The 24,810-nt window shown below is 35.6% G+C and overlaps 1 protein-coding gene across 5 annotated transcripts in view; it reads right to left on the minus strand.

The window, feature by feature from the left end:
• Nucleotides 1-24,810, minus strand: part of LOC149577529 (calcium/calmodulin-regulated receptor-like kinase 1) — a 211,056-nt gene that overhangs the window by 177,329 nt on the left and 8,917 nt on the right. The gene's annotated exons all lie outside the window — the stretch shown is intronic.

Here is a 24,810-nt window from a genome sequence, read left to right on the forward strand (position 1 = left end):
GTATTTGGCAACGTACCCAAGAACCCAGCAACACGTGGCCAGGAAGATTTACGGCTAACAGTTCTTTGCTGATAGCTAAGGATGTCAAGAAACGGGTAATGTGGAGAAAAACCTCCAATTGTCGATTGGTTGTTTTTGGATAAGGGACGACCGAATAAGACATTGGCTCAAGCATGATCCAAAGGGATAGAGACTTCGAAAGCTCATCTTCGACGGTCAGGGGTGAGTCATAAGTAAAGCACCTTAGGTGGCAGTCTAAAGAATGAAGCTCTCCTTGGACTAATGGTCGCTATTACTTACAAGCTACACAACAGTTGAGTGAACGTTGGTGGTTATGAAGCACATAGCACAAAGGAATCGATTACAGGTTATCTTGGTGTCGTTCATTGACAACAAGTTGATCTTTAAGTTTTGACAAGGATAGCTATTTTAGATTGGCTGAGAGATTTCTACATGCCTACACGTAAATAAAATGACGGAGAAGTGTTATTGTTTTCTATGAAACGTCAAAGATAGAATGAAAAGGGAGTCAACGGGCTATTATTTTCCATCGATGATCATACGTGGCAATAAGAAGATGAAATGATTTGTTCTGGCTTTTGCACATTATGACTAGGAATAACGTCAGGAAGCTCAATCAAATATATCGTCTCAGGTCTATGGTATGCCATTAAAGCTCATCAAATTCCATCAATATCTGTGTGGACATCTTCAATTTCTTTGTGCGAACCTTTTCATCGGTAATGTCGGTTCTATGAAGTTCTATGAAGTTTTATGAAGGAACAAATATTATGGTCAAGACAACAGAAGCAGCAGCGATTTGAATCTGAGATCATCTAAGCGCACATATATAACTGCGAACGTAGTTAAAGAACTAATTATTGTATTGGCTTAATTAAAGTATGACACATATTTGTGTTTCTTGACAACAAGAATTACAAATGTCCAGGGAGACTCTTTTCTGCATAGGCTTCGATATCAGTATGTTTCCTCTACGATTGAAGGTGAACAAGACCAGAGTTCATCTCTCTGTTATTATCATGAATGCCTCATTATGGTGAAGTTAAGAGCAAATCATACTCATCGTGTTCTAGGAGTTAATGAGAGCTTTGAAAGTTTAGTTGGTCCTTACTTTTGGGAGAATTTACAATTGCAGAGTTCAAGTCACGAGATGCTCTAGCAGCGGGAAAGACACTATTTTTCTGTGTGTGAATTATGGGACCCAAAATGTCACTAAGAAATTGGTGCAGTGATATGGGAGAAAATCGTGGGCTCACCTTCATTATTGGGAAATGATTTCTCCTTAATGGAGTAAAGACAGACTGAATATCAAATTTTTATTTTTGGAAGCATATGTGACTGGAGGTACAAGAGTATTTAAAAATGAGAGGTTGAAGAAATAATTAGGCAGCTCCCTTGCCAAAAACTAACGTCTATTGCAGATTGGTTAAGACTTGAAAGCCAACAAAAGTTTAGATTAAACTGTTGAAGAGCTGATTAGTGCTCAATACAGGTGGAAAAAGTAATCTAAATGAGGGTATTACAGAGAATAAACAAATAATATTGCAGGCCTAGTAACCTAACTCAGAAGAGAAAGAAAGTATAATTGTTATTTCAGAAAATACATGATTTGGATAATATCAAGGAAGGTACGATGAAGCCACAAGCACAATTAGCTCATGATTTTGACGCTGATGTAAGGGCAGAAATACTCAACATTTATGGAGAGTATAATGAATTTCCTATCCGAATTAAAAATGACTTATCATTCAGCAACTACTTGGAATTTTATCTCGAGCAGCAAAATATGGCTGATATGGCAAAAAGAAAGTATCTAGAGTTGGCCCAGGATCTCATTGCAAACGAACAACACTTAGGGGTGTATGAAGAAATTTCGATATGCCAGGATTATCAATTGGATGATCTTGAAATAGAAGAGCTGACAACTATCAGAAATGACCAGCCTTCTCGTGATCACATAAAAGATGTTACACAAGGTACAAGTTTCTTCGTTGGCGACTTGGAGGTGAGCTTGGTCAAGCAAATTAATGAAACAAATTGTACACAAGCTAGTAGCCATTTGGTACCTTGGCATCATGAACCCTATATTCATGATACTCAAAAAGTGAATTATGAGGAACAACCAGGGATGAAACTGCAAGACAATGAACAGTTTCAGCAAGGAGATAATGAAATACATGCCTTACAAAATCAGTTGAAGGTTAGTGAAGACACGGTTGTGACATCATTGGTACGATACGACAGTACCCACGAACTGGTTGAGGAGCTCTATAGGAAAATTCCAAGGGAAGGAGAAGATGATTGGCATGTGACTAATTTGCAAAAGATCAAATCAGCCCTCGAAACTATGAAATCAGATTACTTGTATTTGCTGACCGACAAGTATTATATCCTTAAGATTGCTGAGATATATGCTGAACAGTCAAATAAAGGGAAGAATGAGATTGACGAACTTAACAGAGAGCTGAAGCATGTTCGTAAGGAATTGGATGAGGCTCGATACTCTCTTCAAGGAGCAAAAAATCAGATCAAGGTCATGAATCAATCTCGGGAACATGAGGACAGAATGAGACAGGAATTTTTCCTAGAAGTCATCAATGAACTTGAGAGCATTCAGCAAACCTATGACTTGGATAGCTGCCCCAAACGATTAAGCAGCAAAACTTCAAATCACCTTCAGCTGATAGATAACCCCTTGTTTGAAGTGGTTGCTGATTGGACATTTGATAATCCACTTTTTATGATAGATAAGGGAGCCTCTCTTGTTTGCCTTGAGGAGGAAGAAATTGATTTCAAACCCTGGAATACTGATTCAGATCCTAACAGTGATTTGGGGACTCAGCTTGGGAATGATGATTCAACTTCTATTGCTTATCAGTTGATCAACCCCAACATATTTTCTGATATCAACCCTCTCAGGAGTTGGGTGATTTTCCTTCATCAATTGCTAAGTAATTCTTGGTAGAGTAGTTATGTGAGGATTGTGGTTATATTTCTAGCATCTTTCAATTTCATAGCACCTATGTACTTGGAAGTTCTCCAGGTTGATAACGATGGTATTGGTTTTGATGTCCTTGAGATAGTGGTTTTAGCTTATGGGCAATTCATTCCCTATATCACCCATTTAGGGCAGGTCTTCACACTACTAGGTTACACATGGACATTTGATATGCTTCTACCTCATCATAGCAGCAAAACGACATAACAGAGTTTGGGATCCAGGTGATGACAAATTGTATCTATGATCGGACGAGGATTTTATTGTGGTCATGATGTTGATCCGTACTGATCAGTTTACAGGTGCAGGTGCTGAATTCTTTCAGATAGTTATATGGGATCCAAGGATCCGGTTGAAAGTATTATTGCAGAGAGACCTTTGGTTTCACAGTATGGCCGAAATTTTTTTCAATTTGGATTTTAGGGCTGCCCGCAGACTTGTATGGGATCCTGGTATTAATTGCTTCAGGGAAAGCAATCTCAAAGAGAGGAGACTTGTAATGTCCCTTTCTGGGGACATCAGAAATATTAAGGGGGTCATCTCTATAATATTAGAATTTTCTTGGAGAGCTGAAACTTCAGTAATTAAAAGTCAAATTAATATTCCAAGTGGACAAAAGAGGACAAGGACAGATGAGACGAAATGATAGAAAGGTAGTCGAAGAGTCACAACTGTGAGAATAAAAGAAGGGACCATATCATTCGGTAGGCTTGATTTTGCTATTCAGTTTAGTTTTCTCTCTTGGAGAGTTTCAGAAAGCTTCAGCTTTCAGCCCGTGTGAGGACGTAGCCCCTCGTGCAGGCAGGCAGTGGACACAAAACCATTGCCCGTGGAGATATCATCACAGGTGTCTCATTGATCTTACAGGTTCTTATCCTCTCATTCCAATCCGACTGTTGAATTCTGTATTTAGGATTGGTTTTCTATGTTTTGGTTATTGTATTGCTATTGTATAATACAATAACATTTAGTTGCCGGGTGTTATATTGCGGCTGTAAAAGGCAATATCATTGTTTAAGGATTTATAAGAGTTTCTGGTTTTATCATACCAATTTGTAATTCATGGTTGCATGTTGATATCCTGAATGTTATTGCGAAATAACAGGTCATATTTAAGAATCTTCTGGTTTATTATAGCACTGCGTTTCATTTTTGTGTACACTCAGTCTGAATGTTGTAACTGAGAAAGTGATTTAATTGGAGTTTCTACTGGTTTCTCGAATGTGCTATAAATTATCTGCAAGGTTTTATTTTTAAGTGTATTGTTAAGGGAAAACAAGCAAATACCCTATTCGGGATATTACAAGAGACTAGCCTCCGAAAAAGAATGTGCCACTCACCCCTACCTGTGGAGCTGGCCCTCTTCTGAACATCGAGAAGGCTGGGGAGAAGGATGATGGCAAAGATAAGGAGAAGGAACAAGAAAAATCAGTGGCCAAGCCATCTTCCCCTATTCAAGTCATCAATTTGGATGACGATACTAACCCCGTGGATGGCCAGGGCGGATACATTAGCCCTTTTGGTAACTAAGGTAGCTGCCTTCCCTGTTGCTTCCCAAAGCAAACCAACTCCATTAATCCCAAGTAAGTTATTTGACCCTACTGCATTACAATCTGTTATCAATGTGCTCTCTACAGAGTCTTGGCTCGAGGAGACCATTGATAAGAAGAAGAGGAGATACGAGGATGCAACCCCATCAGAGGAATTGATCACACAAGTCACCTCCTCTCAGCCATCCAAGAAGACAAAGAAGCAAAAGACAATTGTTGCATTATAAATGGATACAACTAGCCACATGCTAGTTGAGATTGCTAAGACACAGAAGGAGCACAGATTCCATGAGCTCTCAGAGGATGATTTTCAAATCAGGACAGTTGATCATGGCATCCCAGTTCACGACTTCATGGTGGACACATGGAAGTCACCCAATGAGAAAATTGAGGACAAGCTGGAAGAGCTTAGAGCGGACAAGGAGATATTGAAGGCCTCAAACAAAGAGCTAGTGGAATACATAAGGTCTACACTTGGAAGCACGTCTTCAAGTCATTTGACCCGAATGTAGAGGAGAACAAGAACTTACTCCTAAAGCTACAACAAGAAAGACAATTTGAGCAAGTAGGCCAAGCATGGGTAGATCAAATGAAGGCTCAAGGTCCCCCACTAGTTGAAAACTTGGGAAGCCTGGCATTGGATGCTCACAAGCTCAAGGAAGCGGATTCAAATCATCAAACCGTAGAAAAGGCAACAGACAAGCTGACAGAACAATTGGCCCTTCTGCAAGAAGTGATAGACATGAAGACCAATGTGGCCATTGCTCACGAGATTCTGAAGACTGGCAAGGAGTCACTATTCCACTAGAAGCAATCCTTGGAGTTTGTCATAGAAAACTCTTCGAGATTTGCAAATGAACACAAGGATGTGCACAACCTAGTACAAAAGATCATTGAAAACTTGTTTCAGTATTTGAAGATCTTGCACACAGAGTCCTTCGTGTCTACTAATGGCAAGCTGGTGGATATCAAAAGAATGAAATGAAAGTTCTTGGCATTTGTTGACGAAGCCGTTGACCTGCTCAACTTCCAGGTGTCCAAGATCCAGGAACTATCAGCAGTAGATGCAATCATTCGAAGGGAAATGGAGAAATTCCAGTCAAGGGTGGCCAGAATTGATGAATTGACGGAAATGCATGACTACTGGATGGTCCGAGCTGACAATATTATTATTCCAGATGTCGAAGAGCTAGACAAAGTAACTGAAGCTATGAAGGCTTACAGAGAAAAATCACTTACTTCCAACAAGGCATGATGATTTTGATGCTTCTCAGACATTTGCCATTCTCCTTTTTTTAATCATTTTTGGAATTTTGTAAGTCTTTGTAACGGACAATGATTGAAGCTTGTCCTATTCTAGTCTTTCTGTTAAGAGATGCTCTGCATAGCAATCATCCAATGTAACCGGGCATTTTTGAGAAGGCCTATAAATGTAATCTTTGATGAAGTTGATGAGATCGGCAAAATTTACTTTGGGCAAACCCTTGTAGCTGGGACTATTGTGTGTGACTTTGAGTTCATTTTAAGTTTTGTTGTTCATCTAGTTTAGAGTTGAGTATATGGAATGAATGTGTGAATGTTGAAAGTTGAATGAATATGAATGGACTTGGCTTTATTTTCTTTCATTCAATAGATTGTATGTCTTACTCTCTTCAGCATAAGCATGTCTTTTGTTCTCCCAGTTGTTTATCGTGGTTTGTGTGTTTTGTTTAGTTCGTTGCATAAGGAAGCCGTAAATTGGTGTGTGAAGTAGCTGAGGGATAGACAATCTGGGTATTGTCAAAACATTAGCTAACTGTGTAATCTGAGAATTACTTATTTCACCACCTCCTCCTTCCTTCCTGTTGTCATAGTTAGTTATGCATGTTTCCATTTCTTGCATCTAGGTTGTAATAGATTTCATGTTGTGAGTTAATCCCCCTTCTTTGCCTAGGTTGTTTAAAGTGTTGAACAACTTGGTTTTTGCCTCTTCTGCTCTCTAGTTAAGAGCATACCCCCAAAACCTGAAAGATGAATTCATTGCATATCTTGCATTCATAAGGGAGTTGTACCTTTCAATTTAGGGGTCTTTGATAGGATTACTACACTGACCCATTCTATTGTTAACTATTTTATTTTCCATAAGCCATTGGGCAATCAAAGAGTCAAGGTATAAACCAAAATATCAAGGAACACAAATTGTTAACCAACATAAGGTTGGGAGGAAACAAGCACAGTTGATTTGATTTGGTTGTATCATATGCTTGCAATTTCCTTCTTGAGATGTTGCTTACGTACATGTATCCTATGAGGATGTTGCTTTACTTCATTGCAATGTTATTTATCATGGTTTAGAGTAGCATACTTTTATCTGAGTTATCTAGATCTTCTTTATGTTTTTTATGCTCTTGAGTGTTCGTTCCTCGATTTTGGTGCTTCCGGTACTCCCCAGTGTGAAGGTTCTAACCCTAATTGCTTCCTATGTTAACCTTTAAACTTTGCTTTTGTTCTTGGACGACACTAGGACAGCATATTGTACAATACTGGTGAAGTATCATCTCCAGTTGGCAAAACTATTGTACAATACTAGTAAAGTATCATACTGCAGATATATGAAATATCATACAATATCAGTAAAGTATCGTACTACAATAGTGTGAAGTAGCGTACTATGGTAGTGTTAAGTATTGTACTGCTTTCCACTAGAAACTTGGGTCATATATAAAATATATCATTTAAGTATAAGTGACTTATGATATATTTTATATATACGTCGATTCAATTGAGAGGGGTTTCAAGCCTCTAGGAGTTTAAGTAAAAAATCCAGATTCCTAAAGTTGACAGGATTTCAAACTTAGCCTTAGTTCAAGAGTTCGGGATTTCAGACTTAGCCTAATTTCAAGATGGCTATTCATGAATTCATTTATGGTCTAGATATATGGTAATTGAACTTGTATGGTTTAATCATTTAGGAATTTGTGTTTGCGATTTAAAATGAACATCGCAACCTTGTTAGTATATTAATGAAATGAACCTTGTATGTCTGATTCATGTAGATGGAAATGAATGCGTTGTTAGTGATGAGTGCTTGGGGATCTTTGGTGATTGGTTTTAGTCTTCTATTTCAATTTTGTGATCTTATGTTTGTAGGTGTTTGTACCTATGCTTCATCTTTAAAAAAAAATATGTTCGTCTTTGTTTATGCTTGTTAGCTTGGCATTGCATCTAGTATCAGAGACCATGTTCAAACATTGGGATCTTTGTGTATATATTTCCCATATGGTTGTTGTTGTTGTCGTGTTGTGTGAGTGCGAGTGTTTCCTTGAGAGCTCCTTATATCTTGTTGCTTGGGCATCTACTTGGGATGAACTTGCTGAAACAGTAGATGTGACTCAAGTAATGTGAGGAGAATGAAGTGAGTCTTTCAGTTTTGTGTATCTTTTAGGGATGGATGATACCCCTTGGTGAGAACATCATCCGAGCATACTACACTATGTTGTGGGTGGTTACTAATGGATATGAGAAGCTCACAATCCCTATGTGGTTCATGCGTGTAGACACCTTGGCAACTGGAGCTATGTTGTTCCTTGGTCTAGCATGTCTTTTGATGTGTTGTGTTAACCCTTGTTATGTGGTTGGAATTGATGTGCCTTGGTATGGCTGGTTGCTTGTGTGACCCCTTAGACGGAGTCATTGATTGTGTCCATGTTTTGGCCTTGAGTGCCTCAAATGAAATCTATTTGTAATTCATTGTCACTTCATAATGATATTAAAATGGTTCCTTTTATTGAAAGAAATGACCATGTGTTGTGAAATCATTATAAAAGTAGTAATATGTTGCAATAGATCATTTGGGTTAATGACCTACGTCCCTAAATTGCTTGTTTCTTAAGCTTATGAAAGTTGTAGTGATTTTGTTGCATATCTTAATGTTGAATTGCATGGAAAAGAATTAAGGAAATTATCATAGTATGCATGTGCGTGAGGTTATTAATGGTATCTTGTTTGATTTCCGTGACTATGTTCTCTAACAATGTTAGAAAGATGTATTCCTTAGCACCGTATGGCAGTTAATCCCTCTTGGGTGACTGTTCTCAGTCATCCCATGTAATGCGATTCAATTGATGCCTTATTTTATTTGGCAGGTGGAACTTTCCACATGTTGTTTGGGCTAGAATTGTTTCAGTATTTTCCTTGCTTAGCCTAGTCATCAAAATTTCTCTATCTCTCTCTTCGTCACGGTTGTCACATTTGATTTATTGTTGAAATACGTGTCTTTTCCAGATTTACTATTGGAATTCACAATTCCCCTATTTGAGCTTTTCTTTTGTTTCAAGATGACTATTTTGAATGTCTTTTGCTGCTGCCCAGTTGTGTGTTGTGACTATCATGTTCATGTTGAATTGCTAATAGTATGTACAAAGGATAACATCACAGAGAGCATACAAGTGTTTGTGTATGGATGTAAAGTTGTAACGAAAATGTTGTTTGGTTCAATGTTGATAAATGTAATGTTTTTATGAAAGAAAGAGAAAGTTGATAAAAGTACGTACTTGTTAGATGTTAATTTATTCTTGTTGTATTGCTTTATCTTGAATTCAAATATTCATAATTGCTTATAAGATGATGGACTTAATGCTGGTTATGTAAGTGAGATTATTTAGTATTAGCATGTGCTATTATTTGCTTGTTAGTATTCCTCCTCTTCTGTGGTTCTATATGTTTTGGTTGTTGTACTCTTTGGCAGCCACGATGGTTGGCTTTCTACCCATGTTGGACTCCTTCGTGAGTGGTCTTTCTATGGTCCTTAGATGGCTTTAGGTTCTTCATGTCATAGAACTTGCATAGACCCTTTTTACTCTTTTGAGCAGAGTCAAGTGGAGCTTGGTTATGAAGGTTATAACTCTTGGTAGCTCCTAGTGGACTCTGATGGCTCTTGGTGGCTCCTAGAGTGAAGGTCATTATTGCTTAGTGCATTATTGCACAACCTAAATGCTTAAATGCTTGGTCTGTGATCATGGGTCTTATGACCACGCGCTTCTCAGGAGCTTTCCTCTTTTAGAGTAGATGTTATCCTTGGAGGATTGGGTGCGATTTAGTTCACCTTTGATTGTTGACCCTAGTTGTAAACCTCAATGCTGGTGTATTCCCCTTGCGCTTGCCTCTTTGGAGCGAGTAGGTCAGCATGGTTATGCCACTAGCACAGTTAGTGTTTAATGAGTGTTTAGATGATCAGTGATTTTGTGAGTTCTCTCCAATGCGTCTTGGGCTGATTTAGTACGGAGGTTGAGAGAGACTCCCTCCTAATCCTAATGCTCTATAGTTTCTATCTCCCTACTTGTATCTTCAAGATGCTATCTCAATCAAGTTGCTCTTCTTTGGTTGACTTGGGGTTGGAGATTGAGTTTAGCGACAGGTCAAGTGTAGCATTCTTAGCATGTGGCTAGAGAAACATGGTATCTTTGGGCACATCTTACCATCATTTGTATTGGTGAGAAGTTAAACATATGATTTGGTCTATTAATGAAATTCTTTGCAACCTTGTTGAAAGGTGATGCCTTGTCTGGTTGGGTTAAGTAACCCTAGGTTCCAATGATAATTGAGTTTTTTGTACCATAGAGACTAAGTTGCTCCTATGCTTAGTGATCGGTGTTTAGAGTATCATTCCGAAGAGTGCAATTTCAACAAAGAACCATCATCCTTTGTATTCTGAGGGGGTGAGTTTGCTTAGATTCAACTATGCTCATGTGTTGCATGGTAGTGTTCTTGGACGCTTTGGGATGGTTATTCCCCTTGATTCCAATTCAATTTGGAAGTTTTTAGTGTTTTGACCTTTGTTAGTGGTCACTTGGTAGGTGCATGTTGTAGTTGGGCACCTACAACGAGGTAGAGTGGTAGGTTCCTTGCCTCGTAGTGTTGAGTTTGTAGCTAGATGGGTTTTCCTAGTGCATAGGAAGTTCCTTGTTGAAGGACTTTGTATCGATGTGACACCTTTTACTCTCATGGTTGACCTATTTGGGGGTTGACAAGATGCTCTACAAGTGTTGAAGTGATTTGGTTCAACATGAGAAGAAGTCGATGAGGTTTTTTGAGTGTTTCTTATTTTGCTTTGTTGATGAGGTTTTTTGAGTGTTGCTTATTTTGCTTTCACTCTTGGTGTGCTTGGCTTCTATTCTTGGATCGCGGACTTCCATGAGTAAACCTAGTCTTTGGGGGAGTGATGTAGTGCCTCATTTTATTTTTGTAAGTCGTCCTAATGGATGCAACTTTGATGATATTGCTCTGTGAGTGCTCATGATTGGAACCCATGAGTGATCTACACCCTTGAGGTGATTTGATTTATATTGTTGCATTAACTGGATTGATTATGCTTATGCCTGGTATATGAGATCATGATGTCCTAGATGGTTTCACTGACATTTGTGTTAGTGGCTACCTAGATTGATGTGGTATCACGATGTTGTTTGGTGATTACCCTGAGATGTGAACAGTGGTTGCACTATGTATTATTTGTCTTGTTGCACTTGACTAGGTTCTTGCGGCAATGTTTACTCATGTGTTTGACCATGTTGACTTACATGTTTATGGTGCCTTCTATGTTGTTGAGTAATTGTTATTAATTCCATTATTAAATACTTAAATTAATTAGAAAATGATTTATCCATAGTGGATTCATGCATTTATTGCACTACGAATAATTACCTTGTCTCTTCAGTAAAGTTTTGTAAAAGAGATTATTTAAATGATTATTTAATAATTATTTAAATGAAATTAATTAGATGCTTTAATTATGTAATTTACATACTTGTTGCTTCGGCTATGATATATTGTGCATCTACACTTGATTGTGTCTGTTTACTGTGCAAGACTTATATCCCCAACAACGCATGGAGTTAGTAAGTAAACCTTTCATGCTGAGCCAATATCGTCCCTATATGGGTGATGTATCTTTACTATGTTATTTCAACCATCTGGTAATTGGTAAATCTGGATTTATAATGCATTATGTGATTAGACCCATAAGCATGTCTGTACATTTAGGATTCTGCAGTAGACATGGAAAAGATTAAATTGAATGATGTTAAATGACTTAGAAGGGTTTTATTTAATTGTTTAATAAATTGTACTGTCGGCTAATTTTTCGTAGGTAAATTCCAGTTCAATTGGAATTTGCCTAACTTAACTTAATTTGGGAAAGGTACTAATTAGTTATTAAGTCATTTTAATAACCTAATTTATAAGTCACTTTGCAAAAGTGCTTATATTGGTAAAAAGGAAGCTTATTGTTCACTTCTCATTTTGGTTAATTCGTGTTTGGAGAGAAAATGGTCAAACCCACTTCTTGGAATTTTCTTGTTTTGTTCGTTGGGTGAGATTGGCTCAGTGGATCATCACGAGGTCAGTCTCATTGGATTAACTCTTGTTATGTTGAGTGTTTCAGCACAATTGGCAGGTCCGTTATTTTATGGTGTCATTTCCCATTTTCGCCCTTTTGGCTACGAGGTAGGGCCTTCTCGTTTTTATGGTTTTACTCTATCTAAGCTTTTGATTCTTGTTGCTAAATGTTAGGGAGTGGAGAATCAATGTCCCCCTTCACTTTTATGCATTTCTATCACTCAACTAGATGGGGGTGAGCATTTCTATTTCGTGGGAATTTAGAAATGCAAGTTTAGGCATTGTTATGCTGTCGGTTTTTATGTGGTTGCTTGGAAGTCATATTTTATTTTATTTTTGTAGTTTGGGCATGTTTTCTTAATGGGTTTTTGATTTCATCGAATTCCAAGATGCTTGAATTTTGGGTGTTTTTGGCATTGTCTCATTTTGCGTGCCATGTGGTTTTCGCCCATTTATCTATATGGCTTAATTAGAAATTAGATCTTGTAGTCAATGCCTTAAAGATTAGGATCATGGAATCGAAATGTTATAGGACATTTCAGGGTATTTTATTTCGCGATCCGAAGCCATGTTTTCATATTGATTTTTGTGGACTTGTGTCTTTTGCCGGATTTGTTGGATTATAAATTTGAGCCTGTTCAATGAATTTTATTGAACCCTTGGTCTCAAGACCCTATTCTTGAGTTGTGGTTTCAGTTTCATTGCTATCTAAGAAGTTTCAAATGTGAGCTTTTATTCTTGCCTTGTCTTTCTTGTCGTCCATATTTTGTTGGGGTTTTGGCAGTGTCTTCTTGGATTATGCAAATGGATTGTAATCCATGTTTCCTTGCATGTTATGCTTTTACTTCATGGAAATTGCAATTCATGTTCAATCGATATTCCCGAACTCAGGCCAATTGAGCGAGTTCCTGATACTTGGTCATTTATTGCGTTATTGGGATTCGTGTCAAATTTGTACTCCCAAATTTAGGCCGGTTGAGTGAGCTTGTTATACTTGTTTCATTGTTGCATTTCTCATATCCGACCCTTGGATTGGTATTATGTGATTACATTGTGAAGATGCCTATGCCCACACACGAGCACATGCGCATGCATATGATAGGATCTTGCGAGACCCAAACTCCCAAATATAGGTCACTTGAGGGATTGTTCTTTTAGAGGTTGTGTTGGGAACTTGCATTGCCTTTGGGCACTCATCGTGTGATGAGCATGGGTATGTAGGGTGGACGTGTGGAGTGGCTTCTCTCGTGTACCCTAGGGTCAGAAGCATTCCAATAAGGTAATGTGAAGAGGTTTTAACAAGTGATAACCAAAATTAATAAATGGGAAATAAAACTTAATGATAAGATAAGAGAACACCTGAAAGGTTGAGGGTGTGTGCCTTAACGGTTAAGCCAAGGGCATGGTGCATGGCCTCCTAATTGGAGTTGATATTACCGCACAAACATGGTTTGGGCTTTCTGATGCCAAGGGACCTACACTCCACTAAAGTCCCTACATAGTTATCCCATAGAGTGTTCGACCAGTAACATGATGTATTGCATTGTCTTCATGAGCATATAGATGTTGGTATCATATTCTACTTGGAGTATGTGTTAGCCATGGGTGCTTGTCTTATGTGATTGTGGTCGGGTCATTATCTCCATCAGCATGGCAGGAGTGAGTCTGTGGTTACCACATGGTTGGGAGGCATAGCTACCTATACCACTACCGCGAACCGATGTACAAAGACGGTTTGCTTCCAACTTGAGGTCGGTGTTAGATGTTCACTTGCTACTTTGGTGTATCTAGAGTATGTTTCCTTGTGATTTATGCTTTACTTTGGATGCATTTGTTATCATGTTTAAATGATGCTTAGCATGTTACTTGATGCGTTCCTTTATCATGATGAGTCTATCTTATTGATGATTCTATCTTACTACTTTGATGATGTTTTTTACCACTGCTTAGATTACCAATGCTTTTGGTAGAGTAGCATGTTAGATGTAATTGTTCCATGAGATGTTATTTGATGACCTTTGGTAAGAAAGATCTCATGAGACAACTCCAACGATCTTGTTGGTGAAATGAGAGTTCATGCTCAAGGGTATGGTTAGGATCCTTGAGGTCTCATAATGCCATTAAGGTTGGGAGGAAACGAGCACAGTTGATTTGATTTGGCTGTATCATACGGTTGCACTTTCCTTCTTGAGGAGATGCTTACGTACATGTATCCTATGAGGATGTTGCTTTACTTCATTACAATGTTATTTATCATGGTTTAGAGTAGCATGTTGTTTATGTGAGTTATCTAGATCTTCTTTATGCTTTTGATGCTCTCAAGTGTTCGTTCCTTGAGTTTGGTGGTTTTGATAGAGGTTCTAACCCTATTTGTTTCCTTGGATAGCCTCTAAACCTTGCTTTTGTTCCTGGATGACACTAGGACAGCATATTGTATGATACTAGTGAAGTATCGTCTCCAGTTGGCAAAACTATCGTACAATACTAGTAAAGTATCGTACTGCAGATATATGAATATCGTACAATACTGGTAAAGTATCATACTACAGTAGTGTGAAGTAATGTACTGCAATAGTGTGAAGTATCATATTGCTTTCCTCTAGAAACTTGGGTCGTATATAAAATATATCATTTAAGTGGCTTAAGATATACTTTATAAATACGACGATTCATTTGAGAGAGGTTTCAAGCTTCTAGGAGTTTAAATAAAAATTCCAAATTCCTTAAGTTGAGAGGATTTCAGACTTGGCCTTATTTCAGGAGTTCAAGATTTCAGACTTAGCCTAATTTCAGGATGGCTATCCATGAATTCGTTTATGCTCTAAACATATGGTAAATGAACTTGTATGGTTTAATCATTTAGGAATTTGTGTTTGGGATTTAAAATGAACATCGTAACTTTGTTAGTATATTAATGAAATGAACCTTATCTGTTTAACTCATATAGATGGAAATGAACGCGTTGTTAGTGATGAACACTTGGGGATCTTTGGTGGTTGGTTTGTCTTCTATTGCAATCTCTGTGATCTTATGTTTGTAGTTGCTTGTGTCTATGCTTTATCTTTTTTTTTTAAATATGTTTGTCTTTGTTTATCCTTGTTACCAAGGATCTCTAGATGGAGCATTACAAATGTTTTGAGCATAGCCCGTGTTTACAAGTTTTATGAATCAAAAGGCACATTTTGAGCTTAACCGATGTTTACAAATACAAGTATCCAAATGTTTAAAAAACATTTAATTTGCAAGAAGAAAATAGTGTTTGGTTGGGAGAATATGCTGTGAAGCTTCTCTTATATGCCAGTGATCTCATTTTCACTACTAGATCTGATTAGCATGAAGGTAATAAATCTGGAGAGCAATTCTTAAGATGATCAACAAATCATGAACTTGAGGACTGCACCATAAAAGGTGGTTGTATCATTGATGAATCATGAGAAGAATTTATCTATACCTGCAGATAAAAAACTAAGTTATAAAACTACTAACAACTAACGATTGAAGGAATATGAAAACAAGAACAGAATAGAAACAAACTAAATAATATACAATGCAGTTACTCTATCAAATTTTAAAAATGTTACATTGTATTCATTCTCGGGTGCATTCTCATAACACATTTCAGCATCTATAGAACCACGATATAACTAAAATCTCCAACCACCAATAAACTAATAACTAACTATATTCATCAATGTTCATTATCTTTCATTCTCCCCCATGATGGACATTGATTAAAAATGGTCATTATTTCATCGTTTCTCTTCCATAGTGAACATTGTCAAGAAATTCTCCAAAATATGTGCTGCAGCACTATCTTGGCATAGCCAAATGAGCTTCTTCAAGAGTGCAGAGGATTTCAGTGTGAGTAAGTGTTACGTCCCAATTCTTGACCTAATTTAAAATATAGCCGTTAAGGTCCACATGAAGTCAGTTGACAGTTAAATTGATTATAATCCTGTGAAATGGTAAGATGGTTAGTCGTTATAATTTCAAAATGAAGATAACAAGCTAGTTGATCATTTGTCACGAATTCATGGAATTGAGAAGATGGTTAACCATTATGATTAAATAATTTATTATGATAATATAATTTAACTATGGAGAACTTTCTTGCAAGAAACACATCGAAGGGTTGGAAGCATTGTCAGAAAAGAATTAGGCACGGGAGCATCACCATCATTGGGCAGATGGGTTGAGAACCTAGCGACTTGAAACAAGATACATCTATGGGACCCACATGAGTTATTTAAATAAATAAATTGAGAAACATAAAATAATTGAGTTAAAATATAAAACATATCTCAAAGGATTTTAATTTATCTTTCATTATATTATTTTAATAAATATTTATATACGTGCATATAATATAAAAATGATTTGGCACCATTATAATTTAATAATTTAATAAAGTGATGTTTACATGTACATATAAGATTATAATAATATTCGAATTATAATAACATTTGAATTATTATAATTTTCAAATTATAACCTTCCAACTCTCTTTCCATTCTTTTATTCTTTACTTGTTTATAATCGATTTAATACTTGAAAATTTGAATCAACTATAATCCTTTCAACTCCTTATTCTTTTTCCCTCTTTATTTCTCTCCTTTATAATTTTAATTTGTGATGCATTCGAATGGCCTTCTTGATAACCGAAGGTAGCCGAGAAGTCAAGGCCGGCCATTAAAAAGAATATCATGAATCATTTTGGAGACAACTCTTCTTCTTTCTGCATTGCCTCTACCTTTACATCCATCTGATATTATATCTTAGCCAACCGAGTGATATTCTTAGAGCGATATCAGTTCAGAACGTACAATTCGATTGTTCCTTCTTCACTTTTTATCCATCAACAGGTATAGAGCAAAGGATACCGTGGGTGACCATTAATTCCGGCCGCGGAAGGAAGAAAATATCTTGCTACAAGTCATGTGATTCTTGCTACAGGTCATGTGATTCTTGCTAAGTCCAAACCGATTTTAGTTGGCTTTCTTATCTTTCTTCCCTGAATATTAAACTAAGAAGTGTGTGCTTTGTTTGGTACGTCTACCATTAATGATTTTGTTGCTGTTGTATAATTTAAATACTGGACCGAATAGAATGTGCGTACGGCCTGATATCTTGCCTTCTGATTTTTCTATCAAGTAACCTTGAGATTGTTTCAATTAAGGATTCAAAAGATGGAAAACTTGATTGAATATCATGAGTCAATAATCATGCCTGTGTTATCACCATTAACTACATTACTTGTTTCACTCCATGAATTCTGTAGAAGTATCTTTTGTTCCTCATGATGGATGCACATAAGCTTAAGTATTGAATAGCAAGTTAAAAAATCAAAATATTGATTTCACAATAGAGTATAGATTTTATATCAGAACTTTGTTTAAAAGGAAGTCATATCAGAGCAAGCTTATACAAAAGTATTTTTCCATATGCCTCTAAGATAAGGGATAGTATTCTCAAGAAGAACCAGTAAATAATTTACGAAGCAATTTTAATCTTTGCTAAGCCATAGACCCAGGTTGGGCACACTGCATTGGCTGTGAATAGAAAATGTTTTGTACTCTTATGAAAGACAAGTATTATGAATCTTTTGTTTAAGCCAAGAAAAACATAGTATGGACCCATAACCATTATACCAATGGATATTAGACTTAAACAATCAAATTCTGGAATCTTTAAAGAACATAATCATGTAATCATAGATTGTGAAATGTTGGATGTATGTAATCTTCTTGTATAGTTGACAGAACCGGTTGCTTTGAGAATTCTAAACACCTGGGTCTCACCCGACTGTGTAGCCAAGGAAATGGGTGATGAGGTGAGAGAAAGGAATCTGTAATAACATGAAACAGTAATCAGTTATGACATATCAATGTTTATCATGAATTATTTAATAGCTCATGCATGATTCTGTTTAGTATAATCTCCTACTGTCAAGTCAAAGGGTATGGTTAGATACCAGGTTGCTCAGCTGATGACAAGATGGTCCCTATCTATTCCAAGTAGGGAGGGCCTTTCTCGTTAGAGATTGTGTGGGGGATAAAGTTGAGGTCCAAGGTTGGGTGGTTAAGCCCCTAACAATGTTTCACCTCTCCCCAAGATCTCGGACGTGTGTCAGACTGAGATAAGCTATGCATTCAATTATTTAATGGAAACAGGTATTATCACTTTTATATATGAGAAGGTAAGATTAATTGGGTTATTTCATCGTTACAAATATTTTACACCTAGATGCGAGAGATAGATTTATAGATTATTTTTCTTTTATATGAATATTGAATATGAACATATTTTCTAATCTTGAGTTATTGCCACAGTTAAGAAACCGAAAGGGAAGGAATGATGCAGTGGTATTTGAAGCCCTAATTGATTCAATGGTAACTGGAACCCTAAATGATACAGTGGTATCTGAAGCCCTAATTTGATTCAGTGGTAACTGGAACCCTAAATGATAGTGGTATCGGAAGCCCTAATTGAATCAGTGGTATCGGAAGCCCTAATTGATACAATGGTATCAAAAGTCCTAAATGATCCAATGGTAATCGATGTCCTAATTGATAAATTGGTATGTGATGCCCTAATTTTATATAGTGGTATTTAATGGTAATTGTCATTTAATTTCGATATAGTGGTATTGGATGGTAGTTGTTGTTTGATATTGTTTGTGATGACCCCTTTTTAACCCCTTGACCTATAAATTCAAAATTTGGGCATAAGTTAGGGAATTATCCAAATTAAGCAAATCTATGACCATCATCGTTATTAAAATGTTTGAGGAGATGAGCATTTAAATTAATTTATTTAGTTTATTCAGAAGATTTCTTCTTATAGCATACAGACAACCTTCTCTCTCCTGGTTACGATCATCTCGAGATGGTAGATTGATGGTGCAGAGGGCGTGTGAAACAAGCTATAAGCAGTTCCCTGGAGGATATCCGTCAGGTGCTCGAATTTACTCTGCCTCTCCCTCCACCAACTCCCTATCTTAAGATTTCATAACTCGGATGAGAGATAGACTCTCTGTACTTGAAATGCATTTTGACGTTATTTAAAGCTTTAAGGATATTTTTTTTTTTTTTCATATAATGTACCAATATTCCTTTAATGCAATGTTTGTTTATATGTCAAATGTTTATATCTATTCTGATGTATATATATCATCTTACATATATATAAATATATATATATATATATATATATATATATATATATATATATATATATATATATATATATTCACATATATTTATTTATTTATTTATTTATATGTATGCACAGTTCCATTGACTATGTATCGATCAATTTAGTGTATATTCCTTTGTTCATGCAAATTGCTTTATGCATTTTAACAATCAGTTCGAATCTATAATCTTTGATTGAATGAATAGAATTGAACCTCAATTAATAATTACATAACTCATATTATGGAATTCCACATATACTTTAATGCCAATAACTTATATAAAAATATTAATGATGATCACTTTAATCCCTTCAATTTTATTACATTCATATCTGCTACATAATAATGTATTGATGATTAGTCGTACCTGGACTGTTTGACCACGCATCTCGTGGCAGTGCTGTTGGTTCTGGGCAACGTCAGTACCCGACTGTATTTGGTTGGCAGTACTATCTATGATGGAGGCCAAATATGGTAGTATATGACGCAGGATTTATCAATGATTTGTATTCGGATCTCCTCGTGAGGTCTTAAACGCTTCCTACACCTTTCCTATTGTTCTTGCTTTTTTCCCTATGTTTTATGTACCTGACCTAACCCTATTTAATATGCTTTTGACTAGGCGTGATGAAAAGTCGTGCCCATACTATATGATATTTCCAATGTTACGGAATAATTAGGGTTAAGTTTAGGTTTGTTGTTTCTTTTTATTAAATTGAAAATATTTATAATGTATAGTAATGGTACGATTAATGTATTTTAAAGTTAATGTGCAGTTTATGATGTTTTATTTAATTAATGTATTTTCTAATAGATGCTGAAGAACGTAATCAATTTACAAGATAAGAGTCTAAAAGGTAAGGATTTATATTTAGATTGAAAAAGATATCACATAATAATTTCAACTATGGAATTAAATATATAAAGAAATAATTGAAATGTAAGAATATTTCAAAGGGATATTAATCAAATACATTATATGTTTGATAAAGAAGAAATATATTAATCTTTAATTTATTATATTATAATACTATTATCACATTATAATTTTAATGTAATATTGTATTGTATGATAATAACATTATTGATATTATATTATTATTATTTCATTTATTAATAATGATTTGACCTTTTATATTACCTTATTACCTTAGTAACATATTATTATTACATCAATATATATTATTATTTATTCTTTAATAATATATTATATCATTAATAATATATCAATATTTCTTTTAATATATTATAACATTAAGAAATAATATATTTATTTATTTATAACAATTTACTTATATTACCATAATTAAGGGACATGACATTGTTATAGTGGTATATGTGGACTAACTTGGGTGGTTGCAGAAGCATCCCTACAATGAATTCTTGGTTCGAATTCCATGGTATGTGGATTTTATTTTCTATAGTAAATTCATAGATGATGTTTTAAGTTAAAAAATTATGCTTAACTTTTTTTAATGGTAAATCTCTTTCACATGAACATGACTATTAAAATTGTCTTCCTATGAAATTGAAGTAATAACTGTATTTCCTAGAGATGTTAGTTGTTAAATAAGACCCGGGAAGTCGGGATGTTACAGTAAGGCATAGAAGAAGATCTCCCAAAAACCAATGAATTTACATTCTCTAATCATCAATGCAATCACTCTATAAACAAAGTTGTTCAACCTACAATTGACCATCATGAGTCACTCTGCTAGTGCTCACTCCAATCAAGACCATACATGGTCATCTCTTCTCTATCTACAATTCTCAAAACTCCATAACCTGCAATCTCAAAATCCACATCCCACAATCTACATTATTGAGGGCTAAACAACACAAGCCAAAACTAACACTAACAAAATCTGAAATAAGTCAACCTTGTTTGAAATATAAATGCCAATAAACATCCCCTACATGATCAAAACACATCGTAGAAATTGCTTCCTCCAACTTCACTCTTGCAAGACAATAAATTCCTTTTCATATAGGAACATTTTTGTTTAAATAACTTTCCGATAATACTTGTTATTTTGTACCAACTCGATCCATAACTCTATCTACAATCTATTTTCATACATCCTAGAATAAGTTCATTTTTCAATGTTTTAATCCACTGTGTCCTTTCACTATGGTTTGCCAATCCACATAAGGTACAGGGATATGAATCAAAACACTTGTCCTTTGTATCCCCTTTCTTGTTACAACAAGAGCATTGAATTTCTCGAATTAATTTGCTAGAACTTGTAACATCTGTAACACTATTTCTATGACATGTGACATACCCTAGACTAACATTCTTTGGTCTCATTGTTGGCTCAATTGGCTCTTTCATTCTCTGATCATGACTAACTTATCCCTGACGTTTATATCCCATCATTTTTATGATTTTTAAACTCACATTGTCTTCAAAAACTGCATAATCAACTATATTATCTGATGCAGGAGCATCTTGCATGGAAAAATTAAATTATTAGAAAAAAAAAAAAATGGGTAAAAAAAAAAAAAATTGTGGAGGAGAGAGAAAGTGACGAAAATGGAAGGAAAATAATTAAAAATAGAAAATAGGAAAAGTGGAGAAAAGAGGAATCTCTATTTTCAAGGTGCATGGGTGGCATAAATAGAAAAATAATAAAAATAGTTGTTATTCCATTAATTGAGGTGTGTAGGTGGCATCATGCATAGAAAAATAATAAAAATAGTTGTTATTCCATTAATTGAGGTGTGTAGGTGGCATCATGCATAGAAAAATAATAAAAATAGCTGTTATTCCATTAATTGAGGTGTGTAGGTGGCATCATGCATTTAATATTTGTTGTGATCCACAAAAGAAATGTAATTTTCTAGTTGGGCCACATAGTGGTGCTTAGTTGTATTTAGGTGGAAATTCTAGAAGGTTGTAGATATTGTAGAAGGTTGTGGAGATTCTAGAATGTTGTGGATAAATCATGCCTTGGGTGGTAAGTGCCTATTTAAGAAAGGCCTATTATCATTTGTAAAAAAAAAAAAGTTCAAGAAATGGAAGCTCTTCTAATGGAAGTTGGAGAAATAGAAGCTCTTCAAGACAAGCTCTTCAAGTAGAAGCTCTTCAGATGTAATTTCTTGTAGAAGCTCTTAGCGAGCAATCTCTCTTATATTGTAAGAATTTGGAGTTTTTCCATTTGGAGAATATTCTAATGAATTTCAAGTATTAATGGAAGTTTTATGAAGCATTTTGTCATCTCTCTTGTCTCCATATTATTGCATTTTTTTTTGTGAGTTGGTACGGGTGGTGTGGCCCGTCATCAGTGGTATCAGAGCAGGAGTTCCTGAGAGTGCGGACAGATCGCCGAACGTGAGGCAATTTGCACCAGGACCTTGAGTTGGTTGAAGTTTGTCAAGAAGTTCTTGATTGTGTAGATAGATCGCCGACTGTGAGGCAGTTTGCACAAGGTTCTTGTGTTGCATGAGATTTGTCTTCTAAAGACTTGATTATGGAGAAGAGAAAGAAGAAGATGACTTTTGTGATTGGATGGATTCTGAGGATTCCTCGACTTGAGAAATTTAGAGCAAGAAATCAACAATCATTGCTAGTTGATTTGCAGAAGCAAGTGAATGAATTAGAAGCTGAGTTGCGGAAACAAAGAGCATGTCACCAGAAAAGAGATGTTGATAATTCCTTGGATGTGGAAAAGAAAGATGATCCAGTGGAAGAGCAAGCAGATGAAGAGGAAATCATTTGCGAACCTAAAGTTGAAGAAGATGAACGAGAAGAGGAAGAGCATAAAGATGACAAGACTTACGAACCTGAAGTAGATCAAGATGATTTGAAGATTGCAGCAATGGAGGAGAAGTATAGTGCCTTAGTTGGAGATCAAGCAAGTGGAGTAGTTACGTGCATTGTTGATGACATAAAAGAGGCAAGCAAAGATGAAGATGTCAAACAGGTAAATTCTTATGAATCATGGGATGTGGTCTTTGATATGAGTTTAAAAGATATTGATGATTTTTTGCATGAGGATCTTGTTAGTCATGTGTGGTATGCAAAGGAGGATTGGTATGGTGTTGCTGGACTTATTACAGGTGTGAATAATTCAACAAGATTGAATGAGGATGAGATTTATGCTTGGATAGAGTTCATTGCAAAGGAGAAATTTCAACATCGGATACTTGTTCCAGCTATGTGTTGGAGGAAGAGGAAAAAAAAAATTATGTCAACAATGGCTACTTCATTTTGTGACTCCATATTCACAAAAAACATTTCTACCATGGGAGTCGGATGCAGGAGCATCATGCATCAACAAAAAAAAAAAAAAAAAAAAAGTGGAAGATTTGTATGTTGGTTTTCTTGTCCCTATTGAGGTAGAAGCTTGTGGTGAAGATGAAGATGGTTCTATATCTTTCTTTTGACATCAAAGTGTGGGACACACTTTTCTATCTACCAGGGGAGTCTGATGCAGGAGCATCTTGCATGGAAAAATTAAATTATTAGAGAAAAAAAAAAAAAAAAAAAAAATTGTGGAGGAGAGAGAAAGTGACGAAAATGGAAGGAAAATAATTTAAAATAGAAAATAGGAAAAGTGGAGAAAAGAGGAATCTCTATTTTCAAGGTGCATGGGTGGCATAAATAGAAAAATAATAAAAATAGTTGTTATTCCATTAATTGAGGTGTGTAGGTGGCATCATGCATAGAAAAATAATAAAAATAGTTGTTATTCCATTAATTGAAGTGTGTAGGTGGCATCATGCATAGAAAAATAATAAAAATAGCTGTTATTTCATTAATTGAGGTGTGTAGGTGGCATCATGCATTTAATATTTGTTGTGATCCACAAAAGAAATGTAATTTTCTAATTGGGCCACATAGTGGTGCTTAGTTGTATTTAGGTGGAAATTCTAGAAGGTTGTAGATATTGTAGAAGGTTGTGGAGATTCTAGAATGTTGTGGATAAATCATGCCTTGGGTGGTAAGTGCCTATTTAAGAAAGGCCTATTATCATTTGTAAAAAAAAAAGTTCAAGAAATGGAAGCTCTTCTAATGGAAGTTGGAGAAATAGAAGCTCTTCAAGACAAGCTCTTCAAGTAGAAGCTCTTCAGATGTAATTTCTTGTAGAAGCTCTTAGCGAGCAATCTCTCTTATATTGTAAGAATTTGGAGTTTTTCCATTTGGAGAATATTCTAATGAATTTCAAGTATTAATGGAAGTTTTATGAAGCATTTTGTCATCTCTCTTGTCTCCATATTATTGCATTTTTTTTTGTGAGTTGGTACGGGTGGTGTGGCCCGTCATCATTATCATTGCCTTGCTCACAAATAACTTTAAGAAAATCACAATCAGCAAAGAAAGAACATGAATCTTTGGTTCCACATGAAATATTACAAACCAAAGGTTTTGACTGTAGAGTTCCGTTGTATGCTACTAATCATTCATTCTCTTCTTTCAATCTCAGGATTTCTCTCATCTATAAATTATTGTCTCTCTCAATCCCTCTAACTCGTCTTCCAAATCATCATCTTTTTCTTAACCTCATCAAATAATTTCATTTAATTTTGTTTTGTTCTCTCTTTAATAATATCTATGGATTCTTCTTCCATATTATTTTTCTCTTTTTTAACTCTTTTACAAACTTTATCCTTTCCAACAAATAATATAAACTCAACTTATTCACTTGACTTTGTTACAATTACTCTTG

This window comes from Cupressus sempervirens, chromosome 1 (assembly GCF_028749045.1).
Source record: "Cupressus sempervirens isolate cs-2001-9-10 chromosome 1, ASM2874904v1, whole genome shotgun sequence".
NCBI classification, from domain to species: Eukaryota; Viridiplantae; Streptophyta; class Pinopsida; order Cupressales; family Cupressaceae; genus Cupressus; species Cupressus sempervirens.